The sequence below is a fragment of the Podarcis cretensis genome, assembly GCF_951804945.1.
Source record: "Podarcis cretensis genome assembly, chromosome: 9".
Taxonomy (NCBI): domain Eukaryota; kingdom Metazoa; phylum Chordata; class Lepidosauria; order Squamata; family Lacertidae; genus Podarcis; species Podarcis cretensis.
In genome coordinates this window covers 18,932,869-18,946,182 of record NC_137178.1, presented here as the reverse complement: position 1 = coordinate 18,946,182, position 13,314 = coordinate 18,932,869, and the positions used below count along the sequence as shown (strand labels likewise).

Below are 13,314 nucleotides of genomic sequence, written 5' to 3'. Positions count from 1 at the left end.
GATCTTTGCATGCTTTAAAAACAACAACAGATAATGAGCCTCAGGGGCTGACATTTCGTTTTTCATCATGGATGAACATTAGCAAAAAGGAAGGGGAGGAAGAAGATTAGGGGAGCAAAAGATGACTCGTTGCATTCTCCTGCAATAATATAAGTAATATTAATTAGTACTTTTCTCATCTGAGTCTAGTTCCTACACCTGTTAATTATTCACTTTTGATTAAAATCCCTTGATTTCTGCAGTAGCCTGCAGCGTGACCTTAGCAATTATGTGTGCAAATCTTAGATGTGAAATGGTTGAGAACCCACAAAATGTGAACTATCTGTCAAACTCTGAGAAATCATTGTCTCTGCAGCTGACATACTATGGGTAACATCTTTCCGAGTGTTCCTGGAGAAAGTAGTGGCATCAAAAAACCACAAAAATAAACCTTAAGGGCAATCCAATCCTGTAATGTAGGACAGTCCCACTCATTAGTCAATGGCATAGTGCAATGCAATGCAGCCTTCAGAGGGAGGTGAACTGCAGAAAAATCTTTCTGGAGCAAACAAGTCATATTAGTACTTGCAAACTATCCAAGACTTAGCCCATAATAACATTTTTTTACATTATAGGACCCTGGACTGCCTCTGGGACAGTGCCAGATTTATGTATAAGCTAAACAAGCCATAGCTTAGGGCCCCACTTTCTTGGGGGCCCCAAAAAAATTTAAAGGAAAAAAAACCTGGATGTACATTTCCAAAATATAAGATAAAAAACAAATAAAATGGCTTTAGATACCTATTAGGTCCATAAATTACCATATAGCATATATTCAACACAAAAATAGTGGCAATTTGTTGTTGACAAAGGACAGCTGGACATATAAAGGGCCCCATTACCTTCAGTAGCTTTGGGCCTCATCAAATCTAAATCTAGCCCTGCTCTGGGAGTACGCATGTATGACACCACACAAATCATGTCTGTACAATGTGCAACTTGTACATTATGTGTATAAAAGAGCAGGCAATTTAAGGATAGGGAGATTTTAGGTAGGGTTCTCTCACAACTCTATCTAGAGATACTGGGGATTGAACTTGGGTCCTGCATACAAGGCACATGCTCTATCACTGAACTATGGTGCTTCCAGACTAAATGCTCCCCATCTGTGGTTCCATGTGGCTTTTATTAGATTAATGTGGGGAAACATTTTCTGAGTACTTGAAGCAAAATTTTCATTTGTATGAATCTGTCTGTATACAAGGTTTCTCTGTAGAGATGTTGCAAAGTGTACTTAACTCCTTTATTTGTACAAATGAAGTGCCAGATAATAAGGAACTGCGAATTTGCTAAAAACAACACAAGAAATCTACCTCAACTTCTGACATCCTTCTTAGCTGTCTTTGCATTGATCCCAACTCTCACTGCAAGTAGCTTAGTGATCACCCAAGAGTGTTTTCTGTAACACAATAAACTAGGTCCAAAGCTGTTATATGGGAATTACTAAATAAAGATGCACATTGATGTGTTTAGAGAATGTATTATTGAACTAAACCTCAAGGGGTTGGAGCTACTCACAATAGGGAATTTTAAAGTTACCTTGTAAAGATTCAGAATGTAATTATTATTTTTACAGTGCTTGGAAATCATGTTTAAGGGCAACACCCCGAAACAGCCCTTTGTGGGGAAACCTAAAACAACCTCGAAGGAGGTGGAGCTGCCAGGGAAAAGCAGGTGTTGCACCTTTAGTTTGATGGATGATAGGTCCTCTATTCTTTTTGTGGCGTTAGGCTACAGATGAGAGTAGCCCATCATACAGGCTGCAATCCTAACCTAATTTACCTGGAAGTAAATCCCAATGCATTCAACAGAATTCAATTCTGAGTAAACATGGTTAGCATTGTGCTGTTAGCTATTTTGTACCATCACACTCTGGACCACCCTGCCAAGTTGCACTGAAAATGCTAATCGAATGCCTCCTGCATTTGGAAATTAATCTCTCTGCCAAAGTGCATTGGACAAGGTCTCACTCTATGTGGGTTTTCTTCTCAGTCTTCTTTGTTAGAAGATTTGGCCTCCTTGCATATTTATGTGCCAAAGTGTATAAGCTTAAATGGCTAGATGTCACAAGTTTTATCATGTTGAAAACTACCTTTTGGTTGTACATTTTTTTGTATAGGTCAAATTAACCTCATGATATCAGCCATTGTAACAATTTAAATGGGACCTGGGCCTGAAAATGTTGGGATATGCATAATATTTGCGAGTTTGCAGCGCTGGATTTCCACAACATGCTCTGCTGTTAATTCAAAACTGATCAAGCTACATGAATGAGCTTTTAAGGCATGAGCAGAATGTGTGAAAGAATATTTCTTTTATAATATCCAGTACAAATGAGCTTAGCCAGCTGCTGATCTCTTTAGGCAGCTATCTTTCACTCAGCCTTACAAACCTTCATATGAAACATTCTTTTCCTTTATTCTGTGCCTGATTAGCAGGGGTAGGGAGAGGAATGTAGAGAGAGAAAAAATAGTGTTTTTTTCTGTGAGTGTCTAGGGAGAAAGAATAGAAAATTCAGGAGCTTTCATAAGTCTAGTTTAGACAGGAACTCAGGTCACTGATTAAAAAGAGTAGAATAAAACGAAATAAAATGAGAACAGCGTAATAATAAAAACAGTTACCCAACTTCCTGTACTCGGTGACTTTTAGATAAAACCAATGCATTTAAATATATATTGAAATCATAAAATAGAGGTCTAACAAGTTCACTCCATAAGCATCAGCATCCACTGTGATAACGGGAAAGTCTAACCTCTTTCTAACTGAGCTGAGATTCCAATTTTCTGCATCGCTACCGGTGATAACACTGCACAAACAGTATTCAATCATTAAATTAATTCCCATTAAATCAACATCCTTAAAGATCAAACAGTCCTTTAATAATAACCTGATTAAAGCAATGTTAGCATAATGCATTAGCAATGCTGTACTTATATCTTCCCAACACAGATGCAACATATGGACAAATTTCTTATGGATGAAAAATTGATACAGTAGCTCTCTTAAGTATAAACACAATAAACACATAGGAGGGAATCAGTATCGTGTTTGATGGTCCCACCTGGTCTCTATGCATTTGTCCACACTTATGAGCAAGCCATAGGTGTATACATGTTCTCCAAAAGTAGGCTCAGTATTTGCAAAATATGGGGTACAGATCTCACATATAGTGCTTACTTGCATGCAGTTTGTATAGACATCTGCTCTAGCCTGACGTTTGAATGAAAGTGCAGAGATCAGGGCGAGGGCCAGTGGATGTGATTCTTTTTCTGCGCCAACACATGTCCGGTATAAATGGGATTATCAATGGGAATTGAAGATGGCTGACAACAAATGGCGGTAACCTAATTAACTAGTTGTCACACTTGTGCTCCCTATGCATCAACAAAGTTTTCGGGAAACAAGTTAATATTTTGTATGCAATGAGAGTTGTTCTTTTATTCAGATTTTGTGGCTCAGCATGAATGGATTGCTTTCTATGAAAGAAGGTCTATTTGCATATGTGTTGGCAGATACTTACATATTTATGTGTCACAAAAATAAAATGCTTGGTCCTGCTGAAGCTCTACATAATCTGAAAATCTCAAAGGCAAACTAGCACAGAGGTTACTCTCAAGTGATTTATCTTCATTTATTAAATTATGCAAAAATGGCAAATTAGCTGACTTGCAGAACACCCAGTGTTCCTTCCATGCCTCTTTCCTGAAGCCCCCTGCACTGTCCCCAAAAAAAAGCTTTTCTGGAGGATTGAGGGACCCCTGGAGAAGATTTTGTGGACACTCAGGGACCGCAGAGGAGAAACAGATTGCACAAACAGATTTCCATTGCGGAAGTGGGTGGACATCATTGAATGTCAGTCTGTGTTGCAATTTAAACATATTGCATGTCATGATAACAATACACAACCTAAACATAAGAGTAGCTGGTGCCATGTGATATATTTAAAAACCTGGTATTATAACAGTAATTTGGTTGAGGAAATATTCTCCAAGGCTGCAGTCCCAAAAGCACTTATTAGGCAACAAGATCCATTTCACACAATAGGATTTACTTCCAAGTACAGATGAACAGGAAGTGGGACACGTGCTGCGGTCTAAACCACTGAGCCTCTTGGGCTTGCCAATCAGAAGGTTGGTGGTTCAAATCCCCGTGATGGGGTGAGCTCCCGTTGTTCAGTCCCAGCTCCTGTCAACCTAGCAGTTCGAAAGCACACCCCAAAGTGCAAGTAGATAAATAGGTACCACTCCGGCGGGAAGGTAAACGGCTGCTCTGGTTTCGCCAGAAGCAGCTTGGTCATGCTGGCCACATGACCCGGAAAAACTGTCTGCGGACAAACACCGGCTCCCTCAGCCAGTAAAGCGAAATGAGCGCAGCAACCCCAGAGTCGTTCGCGACTCGTCTTAACAGTCAGGGGTCCTTTACCTTTACAGATGAACAGGACTGCATGTAAATGCACCTTGTGTATTTCCTCTCTTTGGTTAAAACACAAAATGAATAATGACACTACCCATAATTTGTGTCTGAATGGTAATCAGCTATATTTAGAGATCTACATATAGGCAGAATTTACATAACCATTCAGAGAATTATTTGCAATCATCACAAACTCACCGGGAAGGGCCCTACCTCAGTAGAACAGTACATCCTTTGCATGCAGAAGGGTCTGAGTAGAGTCCCTAGCTTCTTCACTTAAAGAACATAAGCAGGAATGGGGGAGGTTCTGAATCCTTGAAGCCCCATTACTACACATAACAGATATACTAATATGGATGGACCAATTGTCTGAGTCCAGTTTGCCATTGACTCAATTTCAAAACCTGGTTCAGAAAAAAAAAAAAATGTCTGAAAGGTAGTTTGAGTAAAATAACCAAGTCACAAACCAATAAACAACAAGAATGATCAGTTCATAAGAAGACACCTATACAATGGAGGATTCAACACCCCTCCAACTATAATATAATATAATATAATATAATAATATAATATAATATAATATAATATAATATAATCCAATTCAAATATGTATGACAACCAACAGAGCTAGCCCAATACATTTTGGCACCTGAGGTGGACCCCAAAATTGTGCTTCCCTCTCTGCCAGGGAAGAAGCAGGGAGGGAATATCTACAACAAGAACAAGGATGGAAGAAAGGTTGGCATTGGGATCTACTGCCCGGGTGGATCCTGCTGCCTGAGGCAGTTGCTTCACCTTGTCTGCCATGACAACAAATGCATCAATGAAATAACAAAACAGCATAGAACTAAGTCTCAGCCAAAGTTGAATGACCTGTTTCTCCTGCTTTTCTGAAAAATAGTTTGAATAGGACATGAAGAGTCATTATCTACTCTTTGGACACTAAGATTGCCCCACATCAATGTTTAAAGTACTCTAAATGGTCACTTTTCTACCATTGGAAAGGTAAGCCATCTGTACACTAGTGTAGCCTGAAACTCAAAGTACCGTATTTTTCGCTCTATAAGACGCACCCCCCCTCCTAAAAAGTAAGAGGAAATGTGTGTGCGTCTTATGGAGCGAGTGCAGGCAGGAGGCTCTGCTCAGCGTTCCCCGCGTTCTTTAAAGGGAGCGCAGCTCTTGGGGGAGCCTTCATCCCCCTGCCCGGGAGAGACTGCGCATGGCTATCCCATAAGGCAGAACAGCAAGAGGCTATACCAGAAGCCAGATCCCTCTTGCTGTTCTGGCTTCTGGGATTCAGAATATTTTTGTTGTTGTTTTCCTCCTCCAAAAACTAGGTGCATCTTATGGTCTGGGGCGTCTTATGGAGCGAAAAATACGGTAAATTGTATCTTGATAGGGTTTCTTCATTTAAATGGGTTTTAACAAATAATGTGAATAGACTTTCTTGAAAGAAGCAGAGCTGTCCATTGCTCCCGTTGCATGTGTGTGTTATAGGTTGCATTGCAGAATGATGGCGGAATCTGTGTTCCTTTGGGTGTCATTTGGACTTCAACTCCCATCAGCTCTTGCTGGCATAGCAATTGGTTCAAGTGTGATGGGAGTTGTTGTGCACCAACATCAGGATGACCACCGGTTCCACACCCGTTTTACAGAATGGCCAATAAATGCTGTTTTTGTGGATTTAAGGCCTGTGGTTTATAATCTGAGCCATTCTACTGCTGCCCTTTCCTAGCCATGCAAAACAACAACAACAAGCTAGGTAGCATACTTTATGAGATGTAACAGTGGGTGACTCCTATTCAAAACATTTTTGGTCACGCACATTTCTTTCTGGAAAATTACAAACCTACAGAGATTGGTGCACGGTTAATTAAGAATAAATGTCAACAGAAAAGAACGTTGTTGCAGGATTATCACTTCCCACAAGCAGGGATACGCCAAGAGAAATATAAGTAAGACAGAGCAATTTATTAAGCTATTGTACACTCCAGGCAGTGCGTTTTTGGAGATTATTACAAGTCTTGGGTGGTACATATAAGGAAGAAGACTGAACAATGAATGGCTTTAAGCAACGGGGGGAAGGCTATAATCACCCAGAATCAGTCTCATGCTGAATAACACACTGCTCTTATGTAATGGAATTTGAAGACAGAGCAGCCAGATAAATTCCTTTAACATTGAACTTCTAGAAATTTCACCGGGAGCCATTAAGTTCCAAATGTGACCAGTCATTCAAGATCTAGTGATTCTTCCACCCAAAACATGGAATATGCCATTCCATTGTTTCATGCATGTAGCTGCCTACTTCTCTGGGTGATAGCTAGGTAGTTTCAGGAATGGCTGCTATAGGATCCATTTCCTTGGGAGAAGAGGGAGCTGCCTTAAACTGAGTCAGATCACTAGTCACTCAAACTCAGTGTTGTTTACACTGACTGGCAGCAGCACTCTGCAGCATTTCATGCAGGAGTTCCACAGCCCTACCTGGAGATGCTTCTAGGGATTGATCCCAACATCTTCTGCATACAAAGTAGATATTGTACGAGTACCACTAAGTTCTGAGAAGCATCTTTTCTCTTGCAAATATCTCTTACAAACCATGGGGCATAAGGGAAGCAACCAGACATTCAATCCTAGTGTGAAAAGCAGAATCACCTTCCCAGACCCTTGTGCACTGAGAAGACATCTCCACCCGAATACAATACCAGGACTTTGTTTCAGGAGGCATTTCATTAACCATTTTGCCTAGCTTTCATCTGTACAGTGTTCTGGGAAGGAACATATCTATATTTGCATATCCATCGAAAATTGTATCCCGTCTTTGCATCAAATGGTGCCCAAGGCAGCTAGCAGTAAAACACAAACAAGCGTTCAAAACATAAAAAACGAGTCGGTGAAACATCACTGCAACTACTATATATAAAAACAATTTACTAGCCTGCAAACATCATCCAGCTATGCCTTTGAGGGCCAGAAATAGGGTTTCACCGAAGCTTTACCAACCTTTTTTTTCTTTTTTCAAAGTTTTGACTGTAATTTAACATATACCCAAGGGCTATGGCCGTTAAATAATCTGGCCTGTTAATGCTGGTTGCAGGAGGGACACTGTTATTATGATTATTTTATTATTATGTCTTTATTTTTATGTTCTGTAAAATGTGTTCTTAATGCTGCACACCACCCTGGGATCTTTTCATAAAGGGTGGTATATAAATTAATGATGATAATACTGAAACTACTACTACTAACAGTATTTTACCCTTAGTTGCCTTTAGTGCCATTTGACAGCTAAATAGATAAGACTTTTCTTTTTTTTTTTGCAGAGCACACCTCTAGAGGTTCCCCAGCCCTGCTCTAGAGACACATCAGGTGCCCATTTTTGCCTGTTAGCAACCAATCAAGCAAAACAAAATATGTCAATTTCTTCAATAAAACATCAGTTCTGTTTTGTGCATCCTAGGGTCACTGTTACAGCTCATGGTCAAACATGCAATATCTTAACATCCCCTTTCTGTACACTCTTTTATCTTTTAAAATGTGAACAGAGCCACCTTCTGCAACAGCAAAAGCATCATTCTTTCACATGGCAAGTAGAGAGAGAGAGCGCCATGCAGTTCTGAATAATTGTCACTTGCAGAGGCAGTTTTAGGGCAGCGCCTGTGGTTTGCCTGCACTTGGTGCAGAGCTAAGAAGGGTGCCTTCTCAAAGCCTGGGAAGCACTTGTCCGACTTTGGGAAAGAGGTACGTGCAGGCAAGGGCTGGAGAGGGTGCCAAATTTTGGCCTCATACAGTGCGCCACATCACCCTATCCCTTGCTACAATAATTTTCAATTAAAAGGCAGGGGATTTCAAACTTCCCACCTTCAGGGAATTTCTGTGCTGATTTGATTTGTGTGTCAAGGAACCCCAGCCTCCCTGGTCAGGAAAGCATCCTGGAATGCTTTTATGGTACATTTTAATTAATCTGGGATGCATGCTATGCCATTTAGGTCTAGCTTATTCCTCCATGATGGCAACTGCAGTTTACAACATCTGAAGGGTACCACATTGGCTACCCCTGCCATAGAATATGCCTAGTTACCTGCAACGAGCTTTGTAGGTGAAGGAAAGATTTTTGATATGACTGACTTCTTTTTACTGGGGGATCTTCAGTACCAGTAGTACTGAAAGTACAGACACCCTCTGATGAGCTCTCATGGGTGTTTCCATCTCCTTTCCATCCCTTTTTGCCAACTCCCCACTCTCTGAAAGCTTCAACTCCATTAGGGAACGCATTAGGGGGCTTTTAGCTTTTCCTTTGCCAGTATTTAGGGTAGAGCTAGAGAGGACAACAGCAACTGAGCTGCCAGACCCTTCAGCTGGCAGCCTCACGTCCAACGTTGTGTTCTGCAGCACAGTGAAGAATGAGACAGGGTTTCAAGTCACATTACAGTCTGAGATGAGCTATTTTCACGAAAGTGTTTGTTGAAGCTTTGTCCTCAAATACTTATTTTCTCAGTACCTGGGGGTCAAGAGCAATACGTACAGACAACTTGAAGCTTAGCCCCAAAGTAATAATGGAATTTTGTCGCAATCTATCCAGATTTGTCTGCGACCCTTGGTCATGCCCTGTGGCAAATCAATGTGGTAATTAAATAGTCCTGGTGATAGAGATGGGTGTCATGCATTTGTGTGCCTGGCGGAAAGGCTCTACGTTATGAATACCTGATTGACCCCTAATTAACTGTAATACTAGAGTCCCAATCCCAAGGGCACAGAAGGGCTTCCATCTTGCTGTTTCATATCAACACAGTACATTGTAATATACCTTGAGCGCAACCAGAAGCCTTTCTCTGGCTAAGGAGAGAGAAAAATATAAGAAATCACTGTTCCTACTCTAAAGACATTGCTGTTCTCCCCAGTCCCAAAATGATGTAATAGAGCTGGTAAAGTGGTACAAAATGATCGAAGGATAAAAGGATCTTTACTGTGAAGAAAGGCTAAAGTGTCTGGGGCTTTATAGCTTAAATTAGCGTTCACCAACCTGGTTCTCTCCAGAGAATCCTAGGAAGTAGTTTACCACTCACAGAGCTACAATTCCCAGCACCTTTAACAAACTACAAAATGTGGATGTGACCAGTAAGAGATGGCTATTGACTTCACGTTCTACTCTTGTGCCTCCCAGAGTCAACTGGTTGGTTCCTATGATGGCTGGACGAGGGGGTTCTTTGTCTAATCCTTGTTAGCACTGCCCTTTGTCCTTATGGTTTTAGATGTTCCCGATTTCCTCAGTGGTAAATTTCTGGATTCTTAGTTTTCTAAATGTTTCATATTAGTTAAATTGGATAACCACCTGAATGTTCTCTTTTTCTCAGCTCGCAATTTTAGTAAAGAACATAAGTTTGAAGTAGGGATGCAATTTGAAATGCCATTTCACTTCGTTCATTTTTCACGAATTATTGAGCCCATCCTGCTTCACAGCTCTTTCTCTTTCAAAATGTTGATGCTCTCTCACCCCTGTGCCCTTTGCCTGCATTAGATTTTGTAATTGTTTTTGAAAACTTTGATGTGTGTTTCATAACATGAATTCCGGCCATGTAACTAATATGTTACATATTATGTACATAATATAATATAATATAATATATAACAATGGGCAACAATTTTTTACTTTTTGAATGTTGTCTAGATTTCTACAATTGAATTAGGGTATTTTTGCACTGCTGAATCAGGAAATGGCATCCGTTTCTCTCCATCAGGTCAGGTTTTTGTGCTATGTTGATTTGAAAAAAATCAGATCTTGTGACAAAATTGGTTACATTTTTGTGGCATTATCAGCTGATTTTTGTCAACACATATCATCCTAAATATGTTTTTAAGAGAATTTTTTTTTTCCAACAACATATATTGATTACCTGATAGAAACATCCATTACTATAAACTGAATGGTGGGCATTGATAAAGGTAAGTACACGTAAATTGCATGTTGCTTCACCATTTTTCAAACTTCAGGGCTTGAACTTCCGTTTCTTGGAACTTCTGGAATGCTCAGCGGCAGGGAGGTCTCTCTTCAGAGTCCAACAGTAGTCAGCCATCATTACTGCATCCCAGTGACCCTGATACCTGGTCTCCATCTCTTTCATGTCCTGATGGAATCTCTCCCCCTGCTCATCACTCATTGAACGCAGGTTCTCAGGAAACCGGTCCATATGTGAAAATAGGTAGTGCATCTTGACGCTCATGTTGCAGCCCAGGTTTCTGTAAGCAGTCAGCATGTTGTTGACAAGTTCTGCGTAGTTTCTGGCCTTATTGTTGCCAAGAAAGTTCTTCACTACGAGAACAAATGCCTTCCATGCTTCCAGTTCCACTTCGTTCATTGAGTTTCCGAACTCTGGATCTCTAATGAGCTGACGGATCTGAGGACTGTCAAAGATGCCAGCTTTCAACTTCTCCATGGTCAATCCTGGAAAAGTCTGGCACAAGTAAGTGAAGCAGTCACCATCCTTGTCCAGAGCCTTGGTGAACTCCTTGATTAAGCTGAGCTTGATGTGCAGCGGTGGGAAGAGTATTCTGTCTCTGTCCACCAGAGGGTCATTGATGACGTTCCTTTTTCTGCAAGGCACCAATTCTTCCCGCACAGGTCAGTCCTTCTTTGTGTAATGCTGAGCATGGTCCCTACTATCCCACATGCACAGAAAACATGGGTACTTGGTGAAGCCAGACTGTTGTCCCAACAAAAAGTTCACCATCTTCAGGTCAACACAAATAAACCACTTATGCTGATCATAACCCATTTTCTCCAGCACATACTTCACCGCTTCATAGTTCTCCTTCAGTGTAGTCGAGTGAGCCAGGGGTATTAAGGCAAACTGGTTGCCGTTGTGTAGCAGAACACATTTCAGTGATCGCTTGCTGCTGTCAATGAACAGTCTCCAATCTTTGGGTTCGTACTATGGCACTCCAAGCTTGAGCAGAAGCTGTGCAATATCTGCACAGTACACCAAGTCCTTCTCTTCCAAGAAAAAATGGAGGTACTCTTGATGCCTGCTGCGGAAGAAGCTGATGCGAGCACTGTCAGAGAGGAGGTTTTTTCCCTTCAATCTGGATGCCAACAGTTCGGCAGAGTCCTTTGACAAGCTGAGGTCGTGAACTAGATCATTCAACTCCTTTTGGGAAAATGGATGTGGAGCATCATCTTCAAGAACCACTTCTTCTTCTTCATGTCCTTTAACACTGGAGGCATCTTCGTCACTAATGTCAGGAAGTTCTCCGAAGATAGGCATTGGAATTTCATCACAATGAGCTACAGGACGACGTGCTGATTGAAGATCAGGATACTTGAGGCTGCTCCGGTTCTTTCTGTTGATCCCAGTCACATCAAAAGCACAGAAGTAGCAGTCAGTGACATGGTTTGTCGGCTCCCTCCAAACCATGGGAATTCCAAAGTTCAGACTCCTCTTGCCATTGGTCCACCCACGTACAGTCTCGGTGCATGCCTTGCACACCATGTGTGGCGCCCAAGCTTTATCCTGGTCACCAAGTTTAATAGCAAAATAACTTTATGCTTTGCCGCACCAATTTATGGAAGATTTCGAGGTTTTATGACTTCAAACTGATCCCTTTTCGACATAATCACCCAGAACTATCGGACCTGAATACTTCTTGTCATTAAAATAATCATTTCCAATCAAAACAATTATTCGACATGGCATTTTACCCCCACCAACTTCTTCTAAAATGCTCCACACAAGCGTACATGTGAACAAAATGTAAAAAAAGACATGTGGCCATAGCTCAAAAACTTGACCTGACTGAGCAAAACCAATGTGATTTTTTGAACCAGCGCATCAGATTCGTTCTAAATCAACTGAAAAAATGCAGACAAAAAATTTGTTGTTGACCAGTGTAATATTATATAATTCTATAATATAATTATATAATTATATTATATAATTATATAAAATAATTATATACATATTATATACATAATAATTACATATACATAATATGGTGGGATACGGGTGGCTGTGGGACACGGGTGGTGCTGTGGGTTAATCCACAGAGCCTAGGACTTGCCAATCAGAAGGTTGGCGGTTCAAATCCCCGCGACGGGGTGAGCTCCCGTTGTTTGGTCCCAGCTCCTGCCAACCTAGCAGTTCGAAAGCACAAAGTGCAAGTAGATAAATAGGGACCGCTCCAGCGGGAACGTAAACAGTGTTTCGGTGTGCTGCTCTGGTTCGCCAGAAGCGGCTTAGTCATGCTGGCCACATGACCCGGAACCTGTCTGCTGACAAACGCCGGCTCCCTCAGCTAATAAAGTGAGATGAGTGCTGCAACCCCAGAGTCGGTCACAACTGGACCTAATGGTCAGGGGTCCCTTTACCTTTAACTAAAATGTACCGCATTTTGGTTTACGTAATTTTATTTATGGTAATCTGATTTCAGATGTATGATACATGTGTTGTATGTGCTACAGTGTGAAGTGCACAATGTATGTGAGTCTGTGTGTAACCTTTAAACAGAAACACCCCTTTCTTTGTTGTTGTTGTTGCTGCTGCTGCTGAAATTTCTATAACCCTTCATCCATAGATCTCAGGGCAGTTCACACCATGGAATTACAATTTAAGAAACACAAACTACCTAATAAAAATAAGAACAAAAACAAACGAATAATCTCCCCTCCCACAACACAAAAGGGCAGCATCGGATGTCAATCAGCCAAAGGCCTGGCTGAAGAGGAACGTTCGCCACATGGATCGATCACCTGTGTGAATCAAATTTTACACTGCTTGCTCCTTGTTAGCGTTTCACAATACTTTGTGATACTTACAATATTTTGGTACTAACTTTGCTTTCCTGCACAGCTTTCAGATGATGTTCATG

General features: G+C 41.0%; 1 protein-coding gene and 1 long non-coding RNA gene across 8 annotated transcripts in view; one reads left to right on the top strand and one right to left on the bottom strand.

Annotated features, from left to right (window-relative positions):
- Positions 1–13,314, bottom strand: part of GRID2 (glutamate ionotropic receptor delta type subunit 2) — an 847,936-nt gene that overhangs the window by 151,128 nt on the left and 683,494 nt on the right. The gene's annotated exons all lie outside the window — the stretch shown is intronic.
- The window catches only part of LOC307224488, a 491,711-nt gene that overhangs the window by 171,525 nt on the left and 306,872 nt on the right, over positions 1–13,314 (top strand). The gene's annotated exons all lie outside the window — the stretch shown is intronic.